We start from the raw sequence: 20,832 nt of genomic DNA on the forward strand, positions 1-20,832 counted from the left end.
TTTCTGGCATCAGTTAATAAAAAAAAAAAAAACATTTTCCACCGGAGTACCCCTTTAAAAGAAATCTGTCATCAGTTTCACCTGCACTAACCTGTCAGTACAGACGGGTAGTGCAGGTGACACTGATGACAACGATACTTACTTGATCCCGTTCCATGCACCAGTCCTCTCGTTGACTTCTTCAGTATCTTCCGGCTGACTTGGAGCATGGGTGGAGCGTCATGAATAGTGTTGCTCGCGAATATTCGCAATTCGAATTTTATTCGCGAATATCGCATATTTGCGAATTCGCGTATATTCGCGAATATAGCGCTATATATTTGTAATTACGAATATTCGTTTTTTTATTTTTTTTTATTATTATTTTTTTCACAGTACACATCACAGTGATCATCCCTCTCTACTTCCAGCTTATGTGGTGTAAAGAAGGCTCTAATACTACTGTGTGAGACCGGTGTGCGAATTTTCGCATATGCGAAAATGTGCATATGCTAATTTTCGTACATGGTAATTTTCGCTTATGCGAATTTTCGTCTATCCGAATTTTTGCATATGCGAATGTTTGCATGTGTTCATTTTCGAACACGCGAATATTCGCATATGCGAAAATAAAACGAGAATATTAAGAATATGCGAATATTCGCGAATATGACGAATATTCGTACATATATTCGCGAATATTCGCGAATTCGAATATGGCCTATGCCGCTCAACACTAGTCATGAAGTCACAGCTGTTGTTTGCTACAAAAGCAGGAGTGGTCACATGACGAAGCTCCGTCCATGGTCCAAGTCGTCCCCGGGGATGGAAGATAACAAAGAAGATGTCAGGAGAATGGGCACACGGAACAGGACCGGGTAAGTATGGTTGTCATCAGTGTCACCTGCACTACCTGACAGATTTCATTTAAGATCTCTATGAAAGATGGACAGCAAAGAAAAATATGCGCACACACACACACTACATTTTTATAATTGTCGGCTATATTTTTAGTTCCCTGCTCACACACATAAATTGATCCCTGTTTAAAAATGTATAAGAATTTTGTTATAAAAAAGATTCATTTCGTTAAATACAATTTTTTCCATCACTACTGTATCTTTTTCCAAATTTTTTTTTAATGGTACCCTACAAAATTTTTGTAAAAAAGGTATCTCCATCACTTTTTTTGGATCGCTAAAGTCCAAAAGAGAATAAAAACCGCCAGAAAAAAACGCCAAAGTAAAAACCCACATGCCGTTTTTTGTTTTTTTTTCCTTTTTTCACTCCCATAGACTGAAAAACGCCATAGGCTCAACATGCTGCTATTTTGCCAAACTGCCAAGGAGATGAAAAACGCCAAAAAAGAGTGAAAAATCACCAAACTGAAAAATGCCAAGTGGAGAAAGAATTTTGTGATTTCTCATTGATTTACAGCTAACATCTGGCCACAGCGTTTTTTGGGCAAAAAAACACCATGTGGCAGAATTGGCGTTTTCCCCCCAACAAAAACCAAGTGGAATTCCAGCCTTAGTGTCCCACACAGTAATGTATGTGAATAAGTGGGTTGGGGTAAGAGTAGGTAGGTCCCCCCCTATAAATAGTAAGGTTGTTTCAGTACATGGACAGGTCCCTTCACATTGTTTCCCCATTACACAGTTGCCCTGAGTAGGTAGGTACCACCTGTAGATAGCTGACCCCTGTAGACAGTTACTCTCTGTAGGCAGTAACATTGCCCTATAAATAGGGGTACTCCATGTAGGTAGGTGCCCCTGTATATAGCTGCCCACTGCAGATAGTTACTCCCTGTAGGTAGTAGTAGCAGCCTCTTATAAGTAGGGGGCTACTCCCTGTAGGTGGATACCCCTGTACATAGTTGACCCCTGAATATATTTGCAGTCCCCTGTGTATGGTTGTAGCCCCCTCCATATATGGTAGTTCCAGCCCCCCACATATAGTAATAGAAGCCCCCCCTTTAGACAGTAGAAGCAGCAGCTCCCTTTAGGTACTCGTAGCAGCAGCAGTAGCCCCTTAAAGTAGTAATAGCAAGCCCCCTTTAATGACCCCTTTAGGTAGAAATAGCAACACCCTTTGAGTAATAATAGCAGTCCCCCTTTAGTGACCCCCTTAAGGGTGCGTTCACATGCTAGTAACTAGAAGTGGGTTTCCCAATGCGGGAAACCCACTGCGAGTTACGCTACCATTCATTTTAATGGGTTTGCGGACAGTCCACAAATCTGACAATATTGTCGACTGTCCACAGACCTATTCAAATCAATGGTAGTGTAACTTGTAGCGGGAAACCCCCTGCTAGTAACTAGAGTGTGAACACACCCTTAGGTAGTAATAACAGCCCCCTTTAGTGACCCCCTTTAGGTAGTAATAGCAGCCCCCTTTAGTGACCCCCTTTAGGTAGTAATAGCAGCCCCCTTTAGTGACCCCCTTTAGGTAGTAATAGCAGCCCCCTTTAGTGACCCCCTTTAGGTAGTAATAGCAGCCCCCTTTAGTGACCCCCTTTAGGTAGTAATAGCAGCCCCCTTTAGTGACCCCCTTTAGGTAGTAATAGCAGTCCCCTTTAGTGACCCCCTTTAGGTAGTAATAACAGTACCCTTTAGTGACCCCCTTTAGGTAGTAATAGCAGTACCCTTTAGTGACCCCCTTTAGGTAGTAATAACAGTACCCTTTAGTGACCCCCTTTAGGTAGTAATAACAGTACCCTTTAGTGACCCCCTTTAGGTAGTAATAGCAGCCCCCTTTAGTGACCCCCTTTAGGTAGTAATAGCAGCCCCCTTTAGTGACCCCCTTTAGGTAGTAATAGCAGTCCCCTTTAGTGACCCCCTTTAGGTAGTAATAACAGTACCCTTTAGTGACCCCCTTTAGGTAGTAATAGCAGCCCTCTTTAGTGACCCCCTTTAGGTAGTAATAGCAGTACCCTTTAGTGACCCCCTTTAGGTAGTAATAGCAGTCCTCTTTAGTGACCCCCTTTAGGTAGTAATAGCAGTCCCCTTTAGTGACCCCCGATAGGTAGTAATAGCAGCTCCCTTTAGTGACCCCCGATAGGTAGTAATAGCAGTCCTCTTTAGTGACCCCCTTTAGGTAGTAATAGCAGTTCCCTTTAGTGACCCCCTTTAGCTAGTAATAGCAGTTCCCCTTTAGTGACCCCCTTTAGGTAGTAATAGCAGTCCCCTTTAGTGATCCCCTTTAGGTAGTAATAGCAGTCCCCTTTAGTGACCCCCTTTAGCTAGTAATAGCAGTTCCCTTTAGTGATCCCCTTTAGGTAGTAATAGCAGTCCCCTTTAGTGATCCCCTTTAGGTAGTATTAGCAGTCCCCTTTAGTGACCCCCTTTAGGTAGTAATAGCAGTACCCTTTAGTGACCCCCTTTAGGTAGTAATAGCAGTCCCCTTTAGTGACCCCCTTTAGGTAGTAATAGCAGTACCCTTTAGTGACCCCCTTTAGGTAGTAATAGCAGTTCCCTTTAGTGACCCCCTTTAGGTAGTAATAGCAGTACCCTTTAGTGACCCCCTTTAGGTAGTAATAGCAGTACCCTTTAGTGACCCCCTTTAGCTAGTAATAGCAGTTCCCTTTAGTGACCCCCTTTAGGTAGTAATAGCAGTTCCCTTTAGTGATCCCCTAGAAGAAGAAAAAATAGCTCACCGATAATGGCAGACATCAGCAATCACACTAACGTCTGCCATTATCCCTATAGATGCTGCGGTCTATGCAGATCACGGCATCTAGAAGGAAAATGGAGATGCCTGAGGATTCAAATGGGTTCATCAGAAAGTTACCCACCGGAGTTGTCTTGTTGTGCAGAGCCGGGATATACAAGAGGATCGCTGATAATACTGATCAGTGCTATGATGTTACATAGTACTGAACAGAACGTAGCATATGATCCCTTCTAATCCTCCCCTATAGGGACTTAAAAAGTGTGAAAGAAAAATTTAACTTTTTTATTTTTTTTATTTTTATTTTTTTTAATAAAAAATGTAAATAATAAAAAAAATATATATATATATATATATATATATATATATATAAATGTGTGTGAAAATTACTGAACTATTAAAAAATAATGTTTATAATCCCCCACAGAGAAAAATTCCGGACGCCAGAATTGCTGATTTTCTGGTCACATCATATGTAAAAAAAAAAAAATCAAAAACAAAAATGCTACCGAAGAAAAAACTACAACTCATGTAAACAATTTGCATCATTCATTTTAATTGTACAATAATATAATTTAAGGTACATGTGGGTCATCGTGGACCGTTTTAATTGTTTTGACTTCCAGAATGGGGTCAAGTGCACTGCGTAAAAACATAACCCACCAAAAAGTAGCAAAAATATTTTTTTACCATACATTTTTATGGGAGAATAAAGGGTGTCGAACAAACAATAAGACAATAATAACAATATGTGGCTCTGTGAATAGAAAAAAAAGTTGTCTGAAAAACTTGAGGAAAAAACAAAAACGAAAAAAAAATGTAAAAACTCTGTGTCCTTTAAGGGTTAAATATTTTTATACAGAGTCCAGCGTTTTTTTTATTAAGGGTATTTTTATCAGTAAAGCTGGAGTTAAACAGTAAGCTTGTATAGAAGTCTGTTCACACTGTTGGTTCAGAAATAGAAAATACTGATTAAAATAATACTGAATGAAAAACATTGGAGAATGCGGGCATCGATCCCGCTACCTCTCGCATGCTAAGCGAGCGCTCTACCATTTGAGCTAATTCCCCCACTGAAGAAAACATTGGGCGCGTGCGTGTGTCGTGATCAGTAACAGGCCCGTGCTGCCGCCCACCCAATAGAATTCACAGAACATCGGCCTGCACGCCAGACTCGGCTGTGCGCATGCTCCGTGGTGACTGACAGCAGAGGGGGCGGGGCTTGGTGTCGGGCTGCTGCTCACTGTTGGACTCTTTTGCCTTCAGCTGTAGCTGCTCCTGGAGGAGGAGGATGCGCGCGGGGGAAACCGCTATATCGTGTCCATCAATGTGACCGGGGACCAAAAAGGTAAGAGCTGAGCGGTAATACCCTGTCCCCCGGGCTCGTGTTATCCCGTGTAGCGCTCCGTACAGCGCGCTCATCCTATATACTGCAATGTGTCAGATGCCGGAGCGTAACAATGGCTCGTCTGTGTTATAGACTGGACCTGCGGGGGGCGCTATGTGTGTTACATAGACTGGACCTGCGGGGGGCGCTATGTGTTACATAGACTGGACCTGCGGGGGGCGCTATGTGTGTTACATAGACTGGACCTGCGGGGGGCGCTATGTGTTACATAGACTGGACCTGCGGGGGGCGCTATATGTATTATGTAGACTGGACCTGCGGGGGGCCCTATCTGTGTTACATAGACTGGACCTGCGGGGGGCGCTATGTGTGTTACATATACTGGACCTGCGGGGGGCGCTATATGTATTATGTAGACTGGACCTGTGGGGGGCCCTATCTGTATTATGTAGACTGGACCTGCGGGGGGCCCTATCTGTATTATGTAGACTGGACCTGCGGGGGGCGCTATCTGTATTATGTAGACTGGACCTGCGGGGGGCGCTATCTGTATTATGTAGACTGGACCTGCGGGGGGCGCTATCTGTATTATGTAGACTGGACCTGCGGGGGGCCCTATCTGTATTATGTAGACTGGACCTGCGGGGGGCGCTATCTGTATTATGTAGACTGGACCTGCGGGGGGCGCTATCTGTATTACATAGACTGGACCTGCGGGGGGCGCTATCTGTATTATGTAGACTGGACCTGCGGGGGGCCCTATCTGTATTATGTAGACTGGACCTGTGGGGGGCGCTATCTGTATTATGTAGACTGGACCTGCGGGGGGCGCTATCTGTATTATGTAGACTGGACCTGTGGGGGGCCCTATCTGTATTATGTAGACTGGACCTGCGGGGGGCGCTATGTGTTACATAGACTGGACCTGCGGGGGGCACTATCTGTATTATGTAGACTGGACCTGCGGGGGGCGCTATCTGTATTATGTAGACTGGACCTGCGGGGGGCGCTATCTGTATTATGTAGACTGGACCTGCGGGGGGCGCTATCTGTATTATGTAGACTGGACCTGCGGGGGGCCCTATATGTATTATGTAGACTGGACCTCCGGGGGGCGCTATCTGTATTATGTAGACTGGACCTGCGGGGGGCGCTATCTGTATTATGTAGACTGGACCTGCGGGGGGCGCTATCTGTATTATGTAGACTGGACCTGCGGGAGGCGCTATCTGTATTATGTAGACTGGACCTGCGGGGGGCGCTATCTGTATTATGTAGACTGGACCTGCGGGGGGCACTATCTGTATTATGTAGACTGGACCTGCGGGGGGCGCTATCTGTATTATGTAGACTGGACCTGTGGGGGGCCCTATCTGTATTATGTAGACTGGACCTGCGGGGGGCCCTATATGTATTATGTAGACTGGACCTGCGGGGGGCCCTATATGTATTATGTAGACTGGACCTGCGGGGGGCACTATCTGTATTATGTAGACTGGACCTGCGGGGGGCGCTATCTGTATTATGTAGACTGGACCTGCGGGGGGCACTATCTGTATTATGTAGACTGGACCTGCGGGGGGCCCTATCTGTATTATGTAGACTGGACCTGCGGGGGCGCTATCTGTATTATGTAGACTGGACCTGCGGGGGGCGCTATCTGTATTACATAGACTGGACCTGCGGGGGGCGCTATGTGTTACATAGACTGGACCTGCGGGGGGCGCTATGTGTTACATATACTGGACCTGCGGGGGGCGCTATCTGTATTATGTAGACTGGACCTGCGGGGGGCGCTATCTGTATTATGTAGACTGGACCTGCGGGGGGCGCTATCTGTATTATGTAGACTGGACCTGCGGGGGGCGCTATCTGTATTATGTAGACTGGACCTGCGGGGGGCCCTATCTGTATTATGTAGACTGGACCTGCGGGGGGCGCTATCTGTATTATGTAGACTGGACCTGCGGGGGGCCCTATCTGTATTATGTAGACTGGACCTGCGGGGGGCCCTATCTGTATTATGTAGACTGGACCTGCGGGGGGCCCTATCTGTATTATGTAGACTGGACCTGCGGGGGGCCCTATCTGTATTATGTAGACTGGACCTGCGGGGGGCCCTATCTGTATTATGTAGACTGGACCTGCGGGGGGCGCTATCTGTATTATGTAGACTGGACCTGCGGGGGGCCCTATATGTATTATGTAGACTGGACCTGCGGGGGGCGCTATCTGTATTATGTAGACTGGACCTGCGGGGGGCCCTATCTGTATTATGTAGACTGGACCTGCGGGGGGCGCTATCTGTATTACATAGACTGGACCTGCGGGGGGCGCTATGTGTTACATAGACTGGACCTGCGGGGGGCGCTATGTGTTACATAGACTGGACCTGCGGGGGGCGCTATCTGTATTATGTAGACTGGACCTGCGGGGGGCGCTATCTGTATTATGTAGACTGGACCTGCGGGGGGCGCTATCTGTATTATGTAGACTGGACCTGCGGGGGGCGCTATCTGTATTATGTAGACTGGACCTGCGGGGGGCGCTATCTGTATTATGTAGACTGGACCTGCGGGGGCGCTATCTGTATTATGTAGACTGGACCTGTGGGGGCCCTATATGTATTATGTAGACTGGACCTGCGGGGGGCGCTATCTGTATTATGTAGACTGGACCTGCGGGGGGCGCTATTAACCTGAGCGGGATCATTCAGTGTCCATTGCAGAATGGAAGGTCGGCTCTGTTTCCCTGTGCCGGAGCCTATAAACACAGGTGTGAACGACGCCTTATAGGATGTCATGTGACTTACTGAACCTATAGTGGGGTCTGTGATGTCTGTGCACCACACGTGGCACTTACCTCTCTTATTATGTCACGCGCTCCATCATCTTCACCTGTACCTGTGGAACAGAAGTGTAGCATGCGCGGTGTGGGGCAGTTTGTAATCTAATATGTAGTGTGTACAGGGCCCATGTTAAAGGGGTACTCCGGTGGAAAACATTTTTTTTTAAATCAACTGGTGTCAAAAAGTTAAACAGATTTGTAAATTACTTCTATTAAAAAATATTAATCATTCCAGTACTTATTAGCTGCTGAATACGACAGAGGAAATACTTTTCTTTTTGGATTTCTTTTCTGTCTGTCCAGGGTGCTTTCTGCTGACACCTCTGTCCGTGTCAGGAACTGTCCAGAGCAGGAGAAAATCCCCATAGCAAACATATGCTGCTCTGGACAATACCTAAAATTTACAGAGGTGTCAGCAGAGAGCACTGTGGTCAGACAGAAAAGAAATTCAAAAAGAAAATAATTTCCTCTGTAGTATTCAGCAGCTAATAAGTACTGGAAGGATTAAGATTTTTTTAATAGAAGTAATTTACAAATCTGTTTAACTTTTTGGTGGAAATCAAAAAAAATTTCTATTCAACTGGTGGCAGAAAGCTCAACAGATTTGTAAATTACTTATATTTCTAAATCTTAATCCTTCCAGTACTTATCAGCTGCTGTATGCTTCAGAGGAAGTTGTGTAGTTCTTTCCAGTCTGACCACAGTGCTCTCTGCTGACACCTCTGTCCATGTCAGGAACTGTCCAGAGCAGATCCCCATAGAAAACCTCTGCTCTGGACAGTTCATGACACAGACAGAGGTATCCAACTGCTGGGACCCCCCGCGATCTCCTGTACAGGGCCCCGGCAGTCTGCTGGAAGGGAGCGTGCTGACCCCCGCACGGACCTGCTGCCAACCTGCCCACTCCTATATCCCATAGAGAAACATGGAGGGGGCGTATGGGCCGCAGCTTCCAGCAGATTAACGCCCCCCCCCCCCAACCCGTAATCTATATTTTTCACTGCACTACTCCTTTAAAGAGGTACTCCGCTGGAATTTTTTTTTTTTTTTTTTTTTTTTATCAACTGATGCCAGGAAGTTAAACAGATTTGTAAATTACTTCTATAAAAAAAATTCTTAATTCTTCCAGTACTTATAAGCTTCTGTATGCTCCACAGGAAGTTCTTTTCTTTATGAATTTCCTTTCTGTCTGACCACAGTGCTCTCTGCTGACACCTCTGTCCATGTCAGGAACTGTCCAGAGCAGGATAGGTTTCCTATGGGGATTTGCTCCTGCTCTGGACAGTTCCTAAAATGGACAGAGGTGTCAGCAGAGAGCAGTGTGGTCAGACAGAAAGGAAATTCAAAAAGAAAAGAACTTCCTGTGGAGCATACAGAAGCTTATAAGTACTAGAAGGATTAAGAATTTTTAATAGAAGTAATTTACAAATCTGTTTAACTTTCTGTCACCAGTTGATTTAAAATTTTTTATTTTCCTAGCGGAGTACTCCTTTAAAACTAAAACCTTGCCATGAGACTCTACTCACCATGGAATTCCCGGCCAGAATTTCCACCGGAGATCACAAAGGCGGTGCTAGGACCAGGTGGACTGCATTTCCGTCCCTATAGGCATCAATGCATTTCTCAGCAGATTTGCCAAAACATGTGCACACATTCTTTTGTTGGATCCCCTCAAAAATGCATTGCCGTCTATTGGGACGGCATTGCAGTCCGCACGGTCCTAGTGTCATTACTGTCCTCTCACCTCCCCCTTGTGCATCAGGTATTACTTTCCCATCATCTCCCTGTGTTACAGTCCTTAGTGTCCCCTCATCTGTCCTTGTGTGTCAGTCATTACTGTCCCCTCATCTGTCCCTCTGTATCAGTCATTGCTGTGTGTGTCTCCATGTGTCCCAGTCATAAGGTTTTTAGCACTGGATGTCTTTAAAGACAATAACTTCCTGTGGAGCATATGATGTTATTATAGATGTTTGACAAATCCCAGGCGCCAGGTCGTCACTGCTTCCGGAGCTCCGCTCCCCAGCGTCCGGAAGTTTATTGTTCCGAACGCCGTGTGCGGGCTTCCGTGTTCAGGGCCGCCCCTCGTGGGCGGGCGAGATGTTACGAGGGGCGGCCCTGAACACGGAAGCCCGCATACAGCGTTCGGAACAATAAACTTGCGGACGCTGGGGAGCGGAGCTCCGGAAGCAGGGCAGCGAAGTACCCCTTTAACCAGTCCCTCTTTTAAAGGAATCAAAGGGCTGACAAAAACCTGAGTGCCGCCATGAATTCCTTATTCGGCTGTGACGACCTGGCGCCTGGGATTTGTCTAACATCTATAATAACATCATAAATAACATCTCTTACTTGGTGCACCTTTAAAGACCAGACCTTTTTACCTGGGTGGGGTGAGGTGGTTACCTCCACATATGGGAGGATGGAGATGATGACTAGAGATGAGCGAACTTACAGTAAATTCGATTCGTCACAAACTTCTCGGCTCGGCAGTTGATAACTTTTCCTGCATAAATTAGTTCAGCTTTCAGGTGCTCCCGTGGGCTGGAAAAAGTGGATACAGTCCTAGGAGACTCTTTCTTAGGACTGTATCCACCTTTTCCAGCCCACCGGAGCACCTGAAGGCTGAACTAATTTACGCAGGAAAAGTCAGCAACTGCCGAGCCGAGAAGTTTGTGACGAATCGAATTTACTGTAAGTTCGCTCATCTCTAGTCCTCACCTGGTTTATTTTTGGTATTAAGTCTTGAGGATGTATTCGATTTCACCGGAATGAGGATGTGGTATGAGAACAGGTTCTTGGCGGTGGGCAAGATATAAACACGGCGACAAAAATAACACCGTTTTCTTTTTTTTTTTTTTGCGTAATGACTTGTGCTCCGTAGAAGTGTTTCCCAAAAATTTCCCTACCACTGCATCTGAGATACCAAGCATTGTAGCGCAGCCATAAATTCGGGTATCTCAGGCCCTGTTCACACCTGCAGCATATAGTTAAATTTTTGTTGCTTTATAATCGGTGCAGAACATTGAAATGAACTGCTGTGCCGCGTTTCTTACATGACAGACGCCAATGCCACCTGATGGATTCGGTGATGGGGTCTGAGAGGTTTTATTCGTTTCGTGATGTAAAGGATTTTGCCAGACAGAATAGCCCCTTTATGGAAACTTTGAGCACACCCTTAGGGCAGGGTCAGACACGGCACATGTACAGCAAAATTGACGCTGCGGCTGTGCTCGTGACTGCTGGCAGGAAATCCACCGGTACGAGCAGACACACAGAGTCGCTCTGTGACTGCCGGCAGCGCATGCGCAGTGTCAAATACGCTGTGTGCGACCCTACCCTTAGGGTGCGTTCACCACAGTCTATCTATATCGTGACCGTATACAGGTTCATATTATAAAAACCAAATAGAACCATATTTGTCGCCGTACCCATAGACAGGCATTAAGAAACCGCACTAAAAAAGTGGATCCGGTTTGGTACGGTTGCAGTTCAGCCTGTGTTTTATTTTATTTTATTTTTTCCGCGAGCAAAAAAACGGTGTCCTGTCACGGTTTTGTAAACTGGATAGTCACGGTGTTGTTGTATTTAAAGGGGTACTCCGGTGGAAAACGTAAACTTTTTTTTAAAATCAACTGGTGCCAGAAAGTTAAACAGATTTGTAAATTACTTCTATTAAAAAAGCTTTACCCTTCTAGTACTTATTAGCTGCTGAATACTACAGAGGGGATTATTTTCTTTTTGGAACACATTCTTTTTGCTGACATCAAGAGCACAGTGCTCTCTGCTGACACCTCTGTCCACTTTAAGAACTGTCCAGAATAGAAGAAAATCCCCATAGCAAACATATGCTGCTCTGGACGGTTCCTAAAATGGTGTCAGCAGAGAGCACCGTGCTCGTGATTGCAGCAGAGAGCTCTGTGTTCCAAAAAGAAAAGGATTTCCTCTGTAGTATTCAGCAGCTAATAAGTACTGGAAGGATGAAGATTTTTTTTAAATAGAATTCATTTACTAATCTGTTTAACTTTCTGGCACCAGTTGATTTAAAAAGAATAAATAAAGTTTTCCACTGGAGTACCCCTTTAATAAGAACCATATAAAGGGGGCGTGGCCTGGCAGCCGAGGCGCATTGTCGCATACTAAGAGAGCTCCGCTACACTGCCTGCTAAAGTGACTAATATACCGCAAATCACCGCACCATTTGCTCGCCTACGGGACTCTACACTTGCCCCACCATGCCAGTGAAGCGCAAGAACAAGGGAAAGGTCGGTACCTTAAAGAAATTCCAGTTTATCCCCATTCGGCCTCTCACCAAGATGGCGCCGGCAGCTCCTATACTACACGGGCAGCAGCGCGGTTCCCTCTACAGCATGGACCTAGTGCCTCTCTCACCGCTGCTCCCTCACAGATCTTCCTCTGATCCGGAGCTACATATCGCCTCAGTGGCCCTCTCACCGGTGGGCCCCCAAGCTAATTCCCGGCCGCCTCATGACTCCGGCCTTGATGACGCAGCGGAAACTTCAGGCAGTGGTGTGCACTCAGGGCCTTCTGCACTTGCCTTTGCTTGCTCTTCGTCCCACAGCCCATCGAAGCAGCGACTCCGGCTTTCCTCTCAGACACCTGAAATTGAGGTAGGTCTTTGGGACGCTCTTCCATCAGATGTTGCCTCTGCTGAGAACCATGCCGGTCACTAATCACGCTCTACCTGAGACCACTCTCAGAGACATGTTACTCTTACTACGTACCACATTCCTGCAGGACATGCATAAATTGGTTAACCCTATACAAGCAACTGTTCATGCTATAGGTGATAGATTAAATCACATTGAGCGTAAATTTGGCGAATTTGCTTCTTCACATAATACTCGTTGATCTACATGATAATTTAGAAGAGGAGGTTGCAACACTAAAAATTAAGGTCGCAGACCCCGAAGATAGGAGCCGCCGCAATAATGTGAAATTGCGCGGCATCCCTGAGACTGTGGCTTCCGCTGATATCCCGGACTATGTTCGTTCATTACTCCAAGTCACACTTCCTGATTGTCCGGTGCAAGAGCGAATTATTGATAGGGCCCCTCCGGTTCCCAGGCCCAAACACATGTACCCCGTGAGGTCTTAGCCCGAGTACATTTCTTCCATGGGAAAGAAAAGCTTATGGAATATGCTCGTCGTAACAATGGCTTACCTGCACTTGTCTGCAGCTACCTTACAGGCCAGAAGAAATCTCACGCCGATAACAGCAGCACCTCGTTCAACTAAAGTGATGTACCATTGGGGTTTCCCTGTACGTTTACTTATCCACCATGATAACTCTCTGCATATTGTTTGCAACCTTGCAGAAGGCGAAGATCTCCTAAAATCATGGGGCATCTCTCCTGTCTACCCATCTGGATCTCCGAGACCCTTTCGTCCCGCTCCGGTGACAAAAGACTGGTCAGACGCTTGAGTTCACAAGCTGTGTATGTCTGATCCTTCAGTGAGCGGGCTCTGATTTTGTGACCAGGGTGCCCAATTTCAGAGTGGACTCTAACCCCCACTTGCTGTTGGACGGCTGTCACGCCGCCTCCCATAGACTTGCATTTAGGGGGTGGGGCTATGCCGTCACAAGACTCTGTTCCAACTCCTCCTGATCTATTATCCTCCATACAGGCTCATCTTTCTCGTCTTCACCTCCCATCTCTCTCCGAGTCCCAATTATCTGTTCTTAAAAGGTTACTCCGCTCCCCAGCGACCGAAACATTGAGTTCCGAGCGCTGGGTGCGGGCTTCATGCCCAGCCCCGTGATGTCATTTCCCACCCCCTCAAGGCAAGTCTATGGGAGGGGGCGTGATGTCATGAGAGGGCTGTTGTGAAGCCCGCACCCAGTGTTCGGAACTCAATGTTCCGGACGCTGGGGAGCGGAGTAACCCTTTAACCAACAGATTTCTATTCCAAAAGTCATCCAAGTTATCAAGTACCTCCCTGTGGGCAAGGCCCCTGGCCCGGATGGGTTTGCCTCCTCTGGCTTTAAATCCTTTAGTGATTTATTAGCTCCTTATCTATGAGTTCTGCAGGACAGCTATGTCCTCTGGTGAGTTTCCCAGTGAAAACTTACAGGCGACCATCACTGCCTTACCTAAGCCGGGGAAGGCACCTGACCGACCTCAAAACTTCCATCCTATTTCACTATTGAACCAGGACCTAAAAATTTATGCCCAGCTTCTAGCTTGTCACATTTCTCAGGTCTTACCAACTTTAGTTCACATAGACCAATCTGGCTTTGTCGCTTTGTCGCTAGACGTTTGAACATATTCTATCATTTGGAACGGTCTGCCACCCCGGCAGTGATTCTCGCTCTCGACGCTGAGAAGGCGTTTGACCAGCTTCTTTGTTCTGGCTCATATGGGATTCACTGGTAAAATCCTCTCTGCCCTTTCCTCCCTCTACTCCTGTCCCTCTGCTAGAGTTTTAGCAAATGGCACCCTTTCAGATTCCTTCACCAACGGCTCTCGCCATGGAGCCGCTGGCGCAGTCTATCAGGTTGGATAGCAGAATCTCAGGAGTGTCTATAGGTAGTAGTACTCATACCATCTCGCTTTATGCAGATGATCTAATCCTATCTTTGACAAACACAGCGGCTTCGCTCCCGGCTGTCATGGACAATATCTCTACCTATGGCTACCTATCATACTATGACCTAAATGGATCCAAGACTCAGGCTCTCCCCATCAACCTCCCCCCTTTCCCTTCTAGTTTCGTGGAATTTTTTTTTTTAAATTTGACTGGCGCCTAACAGGACTCCAATATCTAGGTATTCAGCTGTCTTGCCCTCATAGGATGTTATACACAGATAATTATGAACGTCTCCTCGCCATCATCAACACGAACATAGAAAAACTTGCTCAATCGCAAATATCGTGGGACCCCCCGGGATAGGGGATAGTTTTTTTTAAACCCTTCCCTCCCCTGAACGTATGGGTACATCTTTGCAGCAGATATGTTCCTGCGACAGGACGAACCCATACGTCTTGCCTATTCCCCGCACTGTGGGATGTGCTGAAGGAGATCGTCAGTGGGAGCTGACTTCTAGTCGGGTTCCCTTTGCAATTGCCGAGACTGAGATTGCATCGGTCTCTGGAGCTTTAACCCCATAGAGGGCTTGGTCTGTATTGACCATGGCATCTATAGGATTGACAGGAGGAGGGGTGACCCCGCCATGGTGACCCCATGATACTCTTGCAGGGTCCCGATTGTTACCATGACAGCTGGCGCCAAGATAATGGCCTCCTGTCTGCCAAAACCCATAGGTTGGGTGTCACAGGTAAACTGTGAGACAGTTCTGGTGATTGCGAGGGTCTCAACGGTCGAACTAAGGTACCTATCCCCTATCCTGTGAATAGGGGTAAGATAATTTTCACTGGACAACCCCCTCCTTTAACCTTTTTTTTTCCTTTCCTTGAGAAAAGCTGGAGCACTGTCTTTGGTGTGGTGTGACTACAGTGCTCAGGGGATTGTCTCTCCACATAAGAGTATGACCGGGAGGAGGGAGATGCAGCTAGTAGTCACATGATGGGGATCACTGCTTTAAAACATCAGCGACACCAGTCATTGGTGTCACTTTTAGCCTGAATATAACTATTTATTGCTTACTATAAATATGGACCAGGCAGTAGTTTTAAGACCATGTTTACACATTAGTTTTTTTTTGGGCAATTACCTTTCTAGTATATATGTCGATTCTGCATCCTGTGAGGTTTACTTGTAGTTTTTTCCAACGCAGATGTAAAGGCAGTAGTGTAAAAATTAACACCATTCTGTAAAAAGCCATACTTACCAAGCCCCAGTCCCCCACAGCTCCTATTTACCTTTGTCCTATCCTCCCCCCAATCTTATCTTTTTCCAAGACTATTGCTTGTTTCAGGACCTGCCGGCTCCCCTCCATTCATGTCTATGGAAGGGGGGCGTGTCGGAGCACCCCTTTAACGCATATGTACCTGCTGCTCTGTGTGAACAAGAGACGTCTGTCTATCTAGTGTTTCCATTTAACTTTCTGCCATAAGTGTTTAGATATTTGTGTAAGAATGTGTTGTCCATTGTAATAGTTACATGACCACGTTGTACAGGCGACTATATATATATATATATATATATATATATATATATATATATATATATGACATAGGTTAGTGAATGCTCCTCTCATGTGCTGTATCTCCTTATTAAAGCAGAAGTTTAGGAAAGAGGAACACTCCTACACAATGGTGAAAATGCCCACGTAGCTTCATATATAGAAGTGGAAATTCTTCCGTTGAAAGTTTTATTGATATTTTTGCAGGGCAGAACATGGCAGGCACTCCTAAATATAAGGTTGTAAAAGTGTGTGGATTAAAGGGGTACTCTGATGTCAGATAAAAAATGGTGCAGATGCTTATAGCAATGCTTACCTGTCTGCCCCAGTCCTGAAATCGCTAAAAATCCATTGGTTTTTGTTGGTATGTAATCATCTCCCCTACCATGTGCTCTCACTACCTGGTTGAGCAGTTGCTCAGTACTACATCTCTCAGAATGCATTGCTTTCCCTCAGCACTTTATAACACTCTGCCTACTGCATTCCCATAGCACTCCTGACAGAACTTACTGTAGTCATTCCCTGTCTGCTCCTCTGCCTGTGGTATTGTTCAGCACAAGGCAGCAAGCTGTAACTGTATTTCTTCTTCTATCTATCTATATAGGTAGATGATGTTGGCCAGTGGTCTGAGCAGCTTCTATAGCCCACATCAGAGGTCCCAAACCGAGTTGCCAAGGCCCACCAACATTCCAGTTTTTATTTTTTATTTTTTTTGAGGACTGGGTTCTGGACCTCTGATGTAGGCTATAGGGGCTGCTCAGAGGTGGTGACCTCATTCAGAGGGTGGGGCTAGATCTATCCAAGCCTCCTGAGACAAGAAAAGGAGAACGTGTCATCTTAGGAGAGAGTGAGGAGCTAGGGAGTTGCTGAAACACCACACTGACAATGAGAGAACTACACAACTTCCTGTCAGGGGTATTTTGAGAACCTCATTTAGAGTGAGCTGTTCCTGGTATTACAGCTTTGTAGTTTAGAGATGCAGGGACTCTTTAAGCCTGGGGCTTCCGTGATCGTGAAGTCCTGCCACGCCCCCTACATTCATGTCTATGGGAGGGGGCGTGGCGTCACGATCACGGAAGCCCCAGGCTTTCGTGTGCGTAACGCTGCTGCGCTGGCACCCTGCAATCAGAAATGTTGTCCCCTATTCTTTAGATAGGGGATAACATGTCTAGGGGCGAAGTACCCCTTTAAAGGGGTAGTCCAGTGGTGAAAAACTTTGAGATCGCGGGGGGTCCGACCGCTGAGGCCCCCTGTGATCTCTCTGTACGGGGGCCAGGCTCTCCGGCCAGATAGCAGGTGTCGACCTCCACGCGAAGCGGCGGCCGACACGCCCCCTCAATACATCTCTCTGGCAGAGCCGGAGATTGCCGAAGGCAGCGCTTCGGCTCTGCCATAGAGTTGTATTGAGGGGGCGTGTCGGCCGCCGCTTCATGTGGAGGTCGACACGCCCCCTTCCCGCGGGCTGTCAGGGCTCCGTACAGGAGATCGCAGGGGGCCCCAGCAGTCGGACCCCCCCTGCGATCTCAAACTTATCCCCTATCCTTAGGATAGGGGATAAGTTGTTCACCACTGGGTTCACCACTGGACTACTCCTTTAAGGAAACCATCCTAAAGAGGTTCGGAGACTTATATTCCTGCTTCACTGTGAATTCTGGAAAGACGATTTACAAAGCAGCTCTCACACCACCTTTTTGAGGTAGATTTCCCTTAAAGCCAGTTTTTCACTGTAACTCCAAGTCTTAGATCGTGACTGGGAATGTATGCCAAGCCAGAGATCTTAGATAGATAGAAAAAAAAAAATTTTATGCAGGTTTTCTAGTGTAAGCATATATTCCCCCGCACACACACGCACGCACGCACGCACACATGTTCTGCTCATACGCTTTCATGTAGATTTTAATTTTTGTAGTTATGACTTTCTGTTATGAAATACAGTTGCCTCCTTTAGTCTTGGAGATGAAGATGAGAATATCCGACCTATGATAGGAGCCCTGAAAATAGGGAAGACTGAAAGGCGGTGTCTTATTAATAGTACTTCGGTACTAAATAAAGAGCGCACTGTCAAAACCGTATGGTTGGCACAAACAAATTTTATTGAGAGGTAGAGCTAATGTATTGCTGTGACCACCAGTCTTTAGAATAACATGGTGTTACTCCCCAGTTTGTCTAAAGTTGGAGTTCACCTTTAACACGTGTTTTGGCCTGCTGGTCCTAAGAATGTCATGATACCATCTCCACCTTTTCGGTTCCATCCTTATTAAAAATAAAAAAAATGCATTATTAATGGGGTATTCCAGCTTTATACATCTTATCCCTCTATCCAAAGGATAGGGGATAAGATGTATGATCGCATGGGTCCCGCAGCTGGGGACCCCCGCGATCTCGGTGCAGCCCCCGGAATTCTGTGCCGGGCGCTGCTTCCGAGATGGGGACGTGACGTCATGCCACGCCCCCTCCATTCATGTCTATGGGAGGGGGCGTAGCCCCCTCCCATAGACATGAATGGAGCGGGTGTGGCGTGACGTTACGTCCCCGGGGGCTGCACCGAGATCTTGGGGGTCCACAGCGTGGGGGGATAAAGATGTATAAAGCCGGAATACCCCTTTAATATGACATTAATAGTAGAATAGAGGGATGCCCTGTTATGATACTGTTATTGGCGCCAATACAGGACATTTGCAGGAGTACTTGTAATTGTGCACACGTCCCCGATACCCATCCTGATTAGGGATCGACCGATTATCGGTTTGGCCGATATTATCGGCCGATATTCATGATTTTGGACATGACATGAATTACCTTGCTTACCTTACCTTGGTTTTCTCTGGCAAATGCCAAATGTCCTGCACCGTTTTGGGCTATAAGCACAACCCCCACATGTGGATGTTGAGCCCTCATGCCACCCTCATGGGATCTGTTTCTGACCGTTTGAGTGGACACATGCACATTTGTGTCCTGCTGGAGGTCATTTTGCACGGCTTTGGTAGTGCTCCTTCTTGCACAAAGGCGGCAGTTGCGGTCCTGCTGCTCGGTTGTTGCCCTCCTACGGCCTCCTCCACGTCTCCTGATGTACTGATAGCGCCTCCATGCTCTGGACACTAAGCTGACAGACACAGTAAACCTTCTTGCCACAGCTCGCATTGATGTGCCATCCTGGATGAGCTGCACTACCTGAGCCACTTGTGTGGGTTGTAGACTCCGTCTCATGCTACCACTAGAGTGAAAGCACCGCCAGCATTCAAAAGTGACCAAAACATCAACCAGGAAGCATAGGAACTGAGAAGTGGTCTGTGGTCACCACCTGCAGAACCACTCCTTTATTGGGGGGGTGTTGCTAATTGTCTATAATTTCCACCTGTTGTCTGTTCCATTTGCACAACAGCATGTGAAATTGATTGTCAATCAGTGTTGCTTCCTGAGTGGACAGTGTGATCTCACGGAAGTGTCATTGACTTGGAGTTACATTGTGTTGTTAAGTTTTCCCTTAATTTTTTTGAGCAGTGTAATTGGCTTATCTATGGTCTGCGGCATTTGTGAGCATTGGGCTTTATTTTGACATCCGCTCGGATTTGTAAGGTTAATGTCATCCCCTGACTCTATTAATAGAGATAAACTCGGCTCTTTTTGTTAATACCTACAATAAGACGCCAACATAAATACACACGGCTTATGTGTTGAAGTGAATACACCCAGTAACAATAGGAAGGCCTCTACCGCTTCTACACTAAATGTTACAAAAATCTTATAGTAATTAAAGTATGGCAGGGCTTGACAAAAATAAAAAAAATAAAAAGAAAAGCAAGGATTTTTCAGTTTTTGCGCAATGAGCTGTAGTTTTTACGGCTACCACTTTTGCATAGTATTGACCTTTTGATCACTTTTTATTCCAGTTTTGGCATTTGGAATTTTTTTTGCGTTTACGCCATTGACCATGTGGGATCAGAAATTGGATAATTGAATAGATTGGAGACTTTTGCATGCAAAAAAGGGGGCAATTTAAAAATTTTATTTGGGGATTTTTTAAATATATATTTTGGGGTAGGGTTACTCATACCGCATCCACAGCGTATTTCACACTACAGGAAACACGCTGCGGATCTGCTACGAGCAGACACACTGGGATACCGGGCCGCACGTCCAGGCTGGTTCGCACATCGGCACGCATCTGCAGCGTGGATGCAGCATGTGTGACCGTACCCTTAAAAACAAAGTTTTATTGCATTTTTAGAATATGCTGGAAAAGCTGGTTTCCCACCTCTCTACAGGACTGTAGAATGTTAAAGGGGTACTCCGCTGCTAGACATCTTATCCCCTATCAAAGTGATAGGAGATAAGATGTCTGATCACAGGGGTCCTGCTGCTGGGGACCCCCGCGATCTCCCGCAGCACCTGGCGTTCTAAACAAATGCCGGGTTCCTGCCGCAGTGGTCATGATATCAGGGCCACGCGCCTTGTGATGTTACAGCCACGCCCCCTCCATTCATGTCTATGGGAGAGGGCGTGTCTACCGAATGGCTGTGTATGTCCAAATCCTGTCCAGTCATCTATATTTACCACAGGTGACACCAACCAAGGTGTACAAACATCTGAGAGGTGATCAAGAGAAATGGGAGGAGCCAGAGCAACATTTTAAAGAGTACCTGTCATCAAACCATATTTTCTAAACTAACTATGACTAACACCCCTCCTGCCCTTAAAAAAAATGACAAGCTTTAAAAAGCTGTGTATCGTACCTTTCCCCTTGCTCACATTGTGTGAGCTCCCGGCAGAAGAAAGTGGGTGTTCCCCAGCAGGCGCAACGTCACTAAAGCCTGTGGAAGCTGTGCCTAGCCATGCCCGCACCCACTTCCTGAGTTTGGTCTCCTGCCAGGCAGGGAAGAGACCAAAC

General features: G+C 46.5%; 1 protein-coding gene and 1 non-coding gene across 2 annotated transcripts in view; one reads left to right on the forward strand and one right to left on the reverse strand.

Annotated features, from left to right (window-relative positions):
• Positions 1-4,646: 4,646 nt before the first annotated feature.
• Positions 4,647-4,719, reverse strand: TRNAA-AGC (transfer RNA alanine (anticodon AGC)). The gene has a single exon. It is a non-coding gene; the product is annotated as a tRNA-Ala (tRNA).
• A 121-nt stretch (positions 4,720-4,840) lies between these two features.
• The window catches only part of LOC130277133 (USP6 N-terminal-like protein), an 87,901-nt gene continuing 71,909 nt past the window's right edge, over positions 4,841-20,832 (forward strand). Inside the window, exon 1 of the mRNA XM_056527504.1 lies at positions 4,841-4,996. The gene's annotated coding sequence lies outside the window, so the exon portion shown is untranslated. The remainder of the gene's footprint in view (positions 4,997-20,832) is intronic.

This window comes from Hyla sarda, chromosome 6 (genome assembly GCF_029499605.1).
Source record: "Hyla sarda isolate aHylSar1 chromosome 6, aHylSar1.hap1, whole genome shotgun sequence".
In the NCBI taxonomy this organism is placed as follows: domain Eukaryota; kingdom Metazoa; phylum Chordata; class Amphibia; order Anura; family Hylidae; genus Hyla; species Hyla sarda.